Below are 11,465 nucleotides of genomic sequence, written 5' to 3'. Positions count from 1 at the left end.
TTTTGATGAGTTTATTTCAGTTTTAAATATTTTTAGATTTTGGAATTTTTTGAAATTTTTTGGGATTTTGGGTGGAGCTTTGGATTTTTATGGGTATTTTGGGTGGAGCCTTGGAGTATTTGAAATGGACTTTGGATATTTGGGAGGCATTTGAAATGTTTGTGAACCCCGCTGGTTGAGATAGACATTCAATACTGTCATCATCGGGGTGTTTGGGGTCATTTCTTTTTTGTAGATTGAATCTTGTCAACTCTATCGAATTATCGATAGAGGATCAGATTTCGTATGATTTATGCCCTTAATAGTGAATTCTCATTGTTATAGATCTTGAAGGCCTAATATGAATGTATTAAGACAAATATAATGGTCGCCACAACCGTATATTTGTTTGTTGGTTCGAATCCTGTCGACTTCTATTGACCCGTATAGAAGGATCAGTTTTGAACTTGAATTCACTTATCAACCCGCGCAGCATCCCTAGACATCACGTGTGTACCAATAACACGCTCGCCGGGACCCTTGCAGGTTTGGGGGCATTTTAAAATTAAACCCTGTCGACTCCTTTTTACTTGCTAAGGAGGATCGAGTTTAAAATTTGATAACTCGCGCAGCATCCCTAGACGTCATGTGTGTACCAATAACACGTTCGCTGGGGCCCATGCGGGTTTGGGCATTTCATTGATTTGACATACCCCTTTGTGTACCTATGCGTATACAAGCTATAGTGCACGTGCAGAGGTACTTTAAAATATTTGTAGACGCCTTATGTCTGCTTGTACGAATGTTGCAGATCCGGTGGCATGGCGTAGTAGCTTTTAAATGGAGTTGTTCGCTTCTTCGTACAGGTAGACTGTCGTACACTACTCATTGCTTTCTGCAGGTAGATCGTAGTGTACCAACTAATCTCCTGTCTTGGGTCGTATGAGCTTGCACATGTCGTAGTCTTCATGCATTTTTTTGTGGACTTTGATCTTTTCAGTACATCCGCTACTGCTGCATGTAGGTAGGTAGATGTCTTCCTTCTCAGACTGAAATTGACTTCAGGATACTGCATTTACTGAAGTCCTTCTGCATCTACCCATAAGTGGCATATCATACATACATCCATATTTATAAAGAGAATGTATGTATTGCAGATCTTTTGGCATTGCTTGCATGCAGATCAATGTCCTTATTTGTGTATTGATGAAGATTGCTGGAGTGTTATAAAATAATTGTTTTGTTTACTAAGTCCCCTTCACACTCCTTTGCATTTTGATTAGCTCGAAGCTCTCTCAAATTTCCTTGAGAACTCTATGTTATTGATTGATTGTAAGCATGTTTATACTTTTAATTTGATCTCTATTTGCAAGAAGATTATTGTATTTGTAGCAATTCTTCTAGTGTTGCTTGTAGAATATTGTATGCATGGCAACTATAGAAACTTCTGCCGCCATTTAAGGTGCCATGAGCATTAAAACCTGTTGCATTTGCTACATGTCGGGTTCTTTTATTGAAGGGGAATTGTTGTATCTCCTTGCCACCTTCATTATCTTCAAACAGAGCTTTTAGCTTACAATAAATTTATTATGAATGATCATTTCATCATACACCTTATGTCAATTGCTTGACACCATGTTTAGCACTAGTTTTCACCAATCATAAGTCGTTCACATCTCATTTATGAATGTGTCATTTATTCAATTAGTTAAGAACATGATTGAAATATATGGCTTATATTCATTCCATGCCTCATTCTTGGCCAATTGATTGGCCCTCATGTAGTGACTTTGAAATCAAGTCATTTCTTTCATGATCTCTTTTTGTATTTCACTTGAGATAATTTTTGTTCATTTATCCTTTCATTTTTTTTTAGGCATGTCACAAAAGGGTTGTTTGTTCAAATATTTCAAACAACACAAGATATTGCTCAACTCATGTTCAAGATTGACATCTTTTGCATTTGTTCACTTGATCCTTATTTGAATAATCATGGTTGACACATGATGCTAGAATATCATGTATCCCTTATGAATTCATCATTTGATAATTTCATATTTGATTGCAATTTTCATTCTTATATGAAGCTCAATTCCATGTTGTAATATTATATCCAACTTCAATAAATTTCAAATGTCATTATTACTTAATATTCATTTGAGTCCCATTTATTGCAATCATGAGTTTTGTTATCTTTTATTCATTCCAATTTGTATTCAAATTGTTTAAGTTATCTTTGAGTCCAAGTCTTATTATCAAAATTAGGTTCTTGCTTGAGTTCAAGTAGCAAGCTCAAGTTCTAAGTCCCCTGCTATCCAAATGTTGTTCAAATTATGTTCAAATCTGAGTACGAGTTCAATATCTTGTCCACCTTGCAAGTTCAAGCTATCCAAAAATTTGTCCAAGTCCTTGGTTTCAGTGGAAATTTCGGCAACCTTCCCCTCGACGCTACGTGAACGCTTCAGGTAGGTGTCAAAATGACACCGCGGTCGCATTTGTATTTTTTTATCCCCGCCCGCTACATGAGCGTTTAAGGGTGGTTTTGTTTGTTTATTATAAGAAGAAAATACATGTTAGAAAAACATAGATTTCCCCCCTCTGCACCACGTGGGCGTTCGGGGGTACTTATATAAAATAAAGCAAAATAAAAACACATTTTTTTATCCCCTTCGCCGCAAGCGCCGCACCGGTTTCCCGCCCTACAACGCTACTTGAGCGCCTCGGGGGTTTGCCGGCTCGTTGCTAGCATTGAAGAGGGATCCTAAAAACGTCGCAAGCATCGCACCGGTTTCCCACCCTAAACGCTACGTGAGCGACTCGGGGGTTTGCCGGTTCGTTGCAAGCGTCGATAAAAGAACCTTTTCTTTTTCTCTCTTTTTTTTATTTGAAAAAAGCCCACAACTTTCTTTTTTTTTTATAAAATATATGCATATCTTTATCTAAATAAAGACATACAGGTAAGCCTACACATGAATGATTCCAAATGACAGAGGCAAGATAAATGGCATATGACATTAGCTTGACTAATTACAATGCCAATAGCTATTAACAAAATTAATTGAATAGTAAATAGTTAAAGGAAAATAACCTAACAAAAAACCCACAACTTTCTTTTTTTTTTATAAAATATATGCATATCTTTATCTAAATAAAGACATACAGGTAAGCCTACACATGAATGATTACAAATGGTTAGAGATATTAGCTTAAGTAACCACAATACTAATGGTTAGAGATATTAGCTTAAGCAACTATAACACTAAAAGAGGCATAGAAATGTTACAACAAAGATTTTTTTTTTTTTACTGATTTTTTTTATATACATGCATGTACAACAAAGATGATAATATAATTAGCTACAACAACTAATAATTAATTATATAAAATAGTGACATCCACTAACATAAACAGAAGAAAGAATGCAACGTCTAACCTTGCAATACTAATGATTTTATGGAAGTAATACTAATGCTAAAACTATTACTAATAAATATCAACAGAAATTATGTTCAGTAATAAAAAATATAAGGAAAGAAAACGTCAAAAAGTAAAAGTGAGAATACTAGTCAAACAAATGGAAAAGTAACAGTGATGGTAAAAAGAAAAGATATTTACATGAATGAGATTATTTGCTGTCATCTGAAACATTAATAACGTCGCATATATAAAATCCTACCAATATCTAATACTTGAGAAATCAATTAATAAAATAAAGTAAAAAAAAAAATCTTCAAGATGGGGACAAAATTAATATTGACGTTCATATTCAATACTAGTATTAAAGCTGAAACATAATATTAGCATTTAATATGAATATCAATATTAATGAATAATAAAAAAAAAATAATAATAATAAAGAAAACTAATAACTATAATCACTAGTAGCCATAATAAAATAAAGGACGGAACTTTCTCTGTTTTAAGAAGAAATGTAGTATGAGCCAAAAAAAAAAAATGAGATTCTTCATGTGCAGGGAAATAAACAATGTGATCACGTGAATCTGACAAAAAGTAAAAGTTCAGGAAATAGATTATCAAGAGCAGTGAGATTTTTTTTTTTGTCCGGTAGTGGCTTGGCTTGTAATAAATTGAATACTTTATAAAAAGAAAATCAATCTTCTTCTTGTTGTGAGCAACGACGAAGTGAAGAAACCCACCTAATCCGGCTACGACAAAGAGGTTGGGACGTGCAGGTGGAGGTTTAGTTCAGAGAAGGCGTCGGAAGGAGCGAAAGAAGAAAATAGTTGTGTGGAGGAGATGAGTGAAGAGGAGCTGTTGTTTAACGGCTCCGAGCAACTGTGAGGTGGCGACGTGGGTTTGACGAGCTTGATCGTGGTTTTGCTTTTGACGGTTCATAGAAAGCTTCAACTATAGAGAGCTGTAGGAAAGTTGAAGGGATGCAAGAGAGTTTGGCTCAATAGGTAACGTGGCTTGAGGAGGGGTTTGGATTGAAGGGGATTTGCGAAGCTCAGGGGGGACGTGGATCTCAGGTGATCGGGTAGAGTTGGTGGGCTCTTAGGAATCACGAACAGCAGGTGTTCGAACAACCAGGCAATAGCTATTTGGATTCGATTACAGAAGGAAACCAAAGCTAGAGAGACCGGAGGATTTGAGTGTGTAAGTGCTCGAAACGTCGGAGACGGGAGAAGTCTTCTCCAACCTCAATTTAACGACGAACGGTTGTAATCAGACGAGGCGAACACTGCCACCGCGGGATTTCAGGGATACTTGCAGAGATTTAGCACAGGATTTCGACGAAGCCGAGGTAATCAGAATTAATGAGATTTTGATATTTCTATTGACTTTATGCATTTGATTTTGATTATTTTGATTTATTATATATATATATATATTATCTAAAAATCAATAATAGTCAGATTAAAAATAAAAATTATAATTATCTGTTATACTTAAATCATATCAACATTCGTACACCTCGATTCGTGTGTAGTTTCCTCGATTTGTCGTGTATTTACTTCGTTAATGTGTCAATTCATTTAAAACATACGATATAGGCGAAATTGGTAGTGCATTTAGGGTATTGCCGATGTCCCGGTCGAATGAGCGCAGTTTGTCTTTGCGTATCGGACATCGTTTTTGCATCATAAGATCTTCAGGACGCGCTTAAGATCCCACCCTCTCGTAACATGCAGTGCTCTTTTCCAAAAATTTGTTGAATTAGTCTATGAATAAAATGCCGATACTCACCTCCATACAATATCTGCTCACCACCAACCTCAATAACCTGCTTTCATAATAATAACTCATATATTATCTCCTCTGTTCATAGCCACTCGTACGACGTTATCAATTACTCCGTTCCACGCTGGATCGGGGAAGCTTAGCGAAGCGATAAGAGATGAAGCGCCGTGCACTGCACATCTGGTGTATTGCCACGTCGTCCTGGACATCTCTTCTGCTTCTGACTCAGTTTCTTAACTGTGATCTCCCATCGTGCTAGTGGAGCCCGAGTGTCTAATGCCCCCATGCGAAGCTACTATCTCTTCGTATTGGGCACAACGCGTGATGTCATAAGTGAGATAGCCTTTGAAAAGCTCCATGGTCAACCGAATTAACTCACGGAACATTATTTCTGACATTAAAGCGACCTCACCAGCCCCAAGGATATGGCTTGGTTTGGAGATCAGTTCGCCACCTTTTTTCCAGTTATCTTCACCCGCCACTCTTTACCACCTCCACATTCTATCAGTACAGATATCAGGGTATAACGATATCTTTTCATTATATTCTGAGTTATGTTTCTCTCAGCTGACGTTTTTCTGTATTGTTTCCTATTTTAGACCGAACCCTCTTTTTATTATTACTTTCCTGCCTCCACTGTTTTTTGTTCGATGTCTCCTTATCAAAATCAGGGTCGGGAGTAGTTCTCTAAGTAAGTATGTCTTTTCTGATAGGTCCTCGTTTTAACTTTTCTGATTATTCGGAAACGTTAAAACAACTGTGTTTTTTTTACCCTAATTCATTATCTCTGCCTATATTTCACCTACTTTTAGTTGTATAAAATTTCATTACCATCTTTGGTTGTCCAGACATACCCATACACAAGGAGAAGTATTTGTAGCTTTAAATACTAATTATTAAATATCGGTGTATTCTTCTAATAGAGTTTGTGGGAATGTTTCGCCTCAACAGAAGGCTACTTCTGAAATTATCTGCTACGATCCTACCTATGCCCTAAATCTGGACAGATCTTTTCATGCTGGGTATCACTCTTATGAGAGTGCGCGCTCATAACTCTAACCCCATGGCTCATAGTATGCGCGTATATATAAGTCCTCGTGTTCAGTTTGTATATATTTTCCTTTCTTGAGTTATATTAAATCTAATTAAGATTTGGGCCTCTAGAGTGAGAGTCTCCACATTGTACGCCCTGACCTGTCACTCTGTCTCCAAACAAATAATGAAAGATATCGCGAAGAAAAAAGTTGCTTATTCACTATCGTCTCCTGAGTAGAGTTCTCTATCTTATGTGAATGTGCATATCGTGTATCTTAGGCTTTCATTTAAAATCAAATCCGGATATGATAGACTATACTTAAATTAAAAAAACCTCCTGATTAGGTGATATCAATGTCAAAAATAGCGATGCCAGTTTAAGGTGAGTTGCTCTAACTGATTCGACCCTTGGATCTTTCACAATTAGTATCGCGGCCGCCGTCTCAATAGTGCTTAAATATCCAGAAGTAATCGCAATTCTTCTTTATAGAATGCACAACGTGCAAAGGGCAACGAGACATGTTCTCTACTATCATATTTAGCTTTTCATCATGAAATCTTTTCTTGACATATTTCGAACTGCCCTAATATTCGCTAAATCGGCCTTATTCTCGGAAGCCCAAGAACGAACAATAATATGAGTCTTTTTTTTTATATGTATTCTTTTTATCTTTAGTACAATGGAAAGCATACTTATCTGTGTATTAATTGCGCTCATCTAAAAATGTCTCCATAAGCTCTGGCCGGATGAATCCGCCGGATTGTGGCCCGAATGTCCCTGAGTCTAATTGTAAATGTGATTTTCTACAGCACGCATTTACTTTAGATTATATGACCTTTTGCGTTTTAGACAGTCTCAGGATTTGTTTGTTAGAGAATACTAAACCCACCATTAATCTAGAATGTGCCGAAAATATTCCATTGTTGTCCTCGGGATGTGTGTTTTCTAATATACATTTCATATAACATGTAATCGCGTGCAGCAGAGATAATCTTTTCTCGACTGGGCTTGGCTCACAGTCCTGTACCCGAGTCGAACAGATTATGTAGGAGAATGAATTCATCTTGGGTAGAGTCGAAATCCATATTTCATATATTGACGTGAGAGCCTCGATATAATTGATGCCGTTCGTCTTTCAGTTAGTAATACACTATTTTCAAGAGTCATATTACTTCTGATGTCCTATGATTATATAATCTATGAGAAATCACTCGCTACATTAGATGTCAACGCTTATCAACATTCCTACGATGATCATCGAGCTAATTCAATTCACTATAGATATATTTAAAATATTCCTTCTTTCAAATGATATCAATAAAAATTGTAAGTTTGGTATTAATCAGAGTTATGTAAAAGATTCAAGCCTCATAAGTTTTATCGTAAAATATGGCAAAAAGGTGAAGTCAGACGCAATTATAATATTCTAGATCTCCTTTATTTTTATATTTTCTAAAAGACTTTCGTTGTATATAGTCTAGTATTTGATATACCTGTATGGAGCCTAAAACTTGTATAGGTAGATAGGATGGGATGAGATAAGAGGGATAAAATACTTATGAATGGGATTTAGTATGAGAGGTTTGAATCAAAGTGTGGTCATCCAAGCCAAGGTCAAATATGGTGTTTCTATATCTCCAGAAATTCATCGGTCCTTTCAATCCTTGGGGCAAATAGTAGGTCTTTTCAGCAATAACTCAGATATCACATGTTCTCTGTCGAGAAGAAAGCAGTAAGGAAGTTGGTTCTCACTGCTCTACCCTCGAGGGTTGGTGTGAAAATGAGATATAGTACTATGTCGCAAAGCCATTCCTACACACTGCTGTGGGAGACAAAGGACGAATCAATTCTCATTGTGTACGAATAAATAATACCCGGAGGATGTGCAAAAAGAAGAGGATTTTACAAAGAAAGTGGGAGAAAATATAGGCTCCGAGTAAGCGAGAAACCACATCTATAAAAATTAACTTAATGTTCCTAGATGGTACTAAGCATATTCGTAAACAATGTATTGAATCTTTAACAGAAACGTTGATGTACGGTAGTGCTGATGTATGTGTGTTTTCGAGAAGTTTCCATGGATGTGGCTCTCTCGTAATTATAGACCAAAAATATATATATATTTATAAAATATCAAGATAAGTCATGGAAATTTTGGTTTGAGGTTCTTTGGGTAAGTTCTAAATAAGTTTTTAACATCGTATTATCGTAAAAGTTCTTTCAAAGGTTGTCTATAATTATTATGACCTCCAAGGTCTATGTCTCGTTTGTATCTATTACTCACCACCCTATTTATCGGTGAGTCGACTTATTTCTTACTTTACTTTGCAGACCTTTAATGTAAATCTTGCTTATATTCCATCTTTTTGTGATTTCGTTGTCGTTTATTGTACTCGCTCTCTCGTGATTTTGTTTTGTTAATTTATGTTTCATAGCATAGTAATTATCGATGTTCAAACTCAAATCCTATGTGGCTCACTCCATATTATTAACCTTCTGGAAATAATAGGTCACTCCTAAAGAACATTAAAGAGAGTTGAAACGCTCCACGTGCAATGAATAGACTTGAAGACTTCTATTAAAGATTTATGGTGGTTTAGAATCTCTTGTAGAATGTGTTCTCTTTTCATTCATGCCCCAATCTTCATCAGGTGTCCTAACATACTATTATTATTTGTCATCATATATAATTATACTTCTATTATTTATTATTGTTTGTGTATTTATTAAAGGATATTTGAGGAATTCAAATTTCAATGTCTAGATTCATCAATTTTTTATTTCTAATTTTCTTAGCAGTTAATTTGTTTTTTGTGGTATTCTCCATTTACTAAAAGCTATTGTAAATCTCTTCAAATTTCCTATTATTTCTAGATAACACAGATTGTCAACTCAACTCTGCCTTATATCCTCGTCCACCCAACGGCCACTGCTGTAGAATGCTTGAGAACTGTCTCCCTTCGAAATTTATCCTTAATGAGAAAGGGATCAAGTCATTTCCCTAAGTGTAAGTTGCTCTTTATAAGACAGAGTGTCTGATTCTTGGTATCCTGCGTTACCCATAAGGCTCTATAATGAGAAGTCCTCGATCATGCAACTATATTCCAACAAAAATATTCCTCCATAATCATAAGGTTCAGACACTATCTCCGTGTAAGGACTATCTCAATCGAATAATACAACTCCTCTTTTCTTTCGCGCTAATTTAGGAGTATTGGTGCATAGTCAATATGCATAACGTTATTCTATATATTAACACGTAGTCTATTGTTGAGATCACCATCAAACCCTTGAGAGAGCTGTCCTAGGTAACTTCATTCATTCTTCTTCAGCTTAACTCTTTGACAATGCACCACATACTCTATAATTTATTTCTAGCATTGACTCTCTTGAGAGATAGTATTTAGTCTCATTTTGATCACTAATATTGGTGATTAAGTACGGATCTGAATCAAGGACTCTTGGCCCACTCCCGCAATATATCATTACGTATTGATATTAATTGACACCATGACTTTTGGGTGCGCTATAATAAAAATGAAAAAGCCAATGAAGACTAATAGTAATTATGAATTTGCAATGGCCAAAGGTTGGTAATCAATAGTGTAGAATTTTTATAATTTCAAATGTGCAAATTAAGGTAATCTACTATCCTCTACAATTATCAAATTGTGTGAAAATTAATTTAATATTTCATTATTCATAAGGTTCTCATTGTTGATAATAAATTATAAACAAATTCAAGAATGTGTACATAAATATTACATCATTAAACGGTCCTAATATTGGTGGTAAACCTAATATATAGCCACACTACGAGTTAAAAATTTTTCTCAAGACCAATATAATCCATAGTCAAGACGTATACCTCTATTTCATAAAGTCAAAGCTATAATGCACTAGAACACAAAAATATATTAAGAGAATAGAGATAAAAAAACATTACAAATATAAAACTCTACCTTTAATTCCCTTATATGAAGTGATATATATGGAATGAGCACATCGTGAAAACTTAATATGATTCCTTTATCTTAATCTCGAGAGAGTATTAATATCAATAGATGTCATAATTTAAGTTTAATTATTATACCAGTTTTGCTTTAGTTCTGTAATTTAGTATTTAATTTATTGAGATTACTTACATAGTGTGAAGAAATATTTTAATAAATTCTAATAGTAATTTTGCTTGAGAGTAAATGATTTTGTTTAATTATTACATGCTCTATTATAAAATTATAAATTTAAGGATGATCTACTATGTAATACTATAAATAAAAAATATGACACTCTTTTTTTATCCACGATACATCTATGTGTCATTTAAATCATACTGCCGAGCTCTAGAAATATCGTGACAGTCCCAAGACGGCTGTATTTACGTCCTCACCACACTATTTAGAAGAAACTAGTATAATCGAATGAATTTGTTCATATAATTGCTCGGTTATAATAGTTATGGCAGATACATAAATGATGACTAGGGACCTCAAATAATATTTCAAAGGTTGGAAGATCTAATATATCAATTAAGCTACACAAAGTTAATATTTCGAATGTGTGAGCTCGTGCTAGTTTGTAATCCTATTCTTACCGTGTTGTACCCAACCAACCAGATCAAGATTTACCTTAAAGTACTTACTATCCACCTCACACTCGACACCGAGAAGAAAGGTAATCTTTAGTAAAACTCAATTAAATAAATCTTTCGTTAGAAATGGGTACTTTTCTGTAATGCACGGTACCATATTTGCACTACATCTCTAATGAATTCTGAACTCTTATAGGTTGGTGGACTCACAGACAAGCCCACCACTCGAAAAGTCAAGGTATCCACTCAAGAACCTTTTATAATAGATTTCTTAACAAAAGAACTAAAAACTATTTTATAGCAAGTGCAAAATACCGTGCTATAGCTCTATTTAGCGCCTGTTGACACGCTGGTCTCGATTGTTGCTTTTAAGATGAACTTGCGCTCTAGCACTCAGCACTTTTAGTCTGTGAAACTCTATAGGTGTGCAGTATCGCGCATGATCGCTGCGCAACATTTTAATGTTGAAACTGTTACTTAGTTGAGTGTCGGTGCAGCTCCTCACTTGTGACAATTGCTTCAGTTGTGATGATGTCAAAATTTTGCGTGTGTGCTTCTCACCTCGTTACAATCCGACATTACAACATAGTGAAGCGTTAGTCTATGGCTTCAATTTCTTGAGAGAATAGTCGCTGGACATTGATTTTTTGGTGTAAT

The sequence above is a fragment of the Dendrobium catenatum genome, unplaced genomic scaffold, assembly GCF_001605985.2.
Source record: "Dendrobium catenatum unplaced genomic scaffold, ASM160598v2 fragScaff_scaffold_1355, whole genome shotgun sequence".
NCBI lineage: Eukaryota > Viridiplantae > Streptophyta > Magnoliopsida > Asparagales > Orchidaceae > Dendrobium > Dendrobium catenatum.
This window is presented reverse-complemented; position numbering follows the sequence as displayed.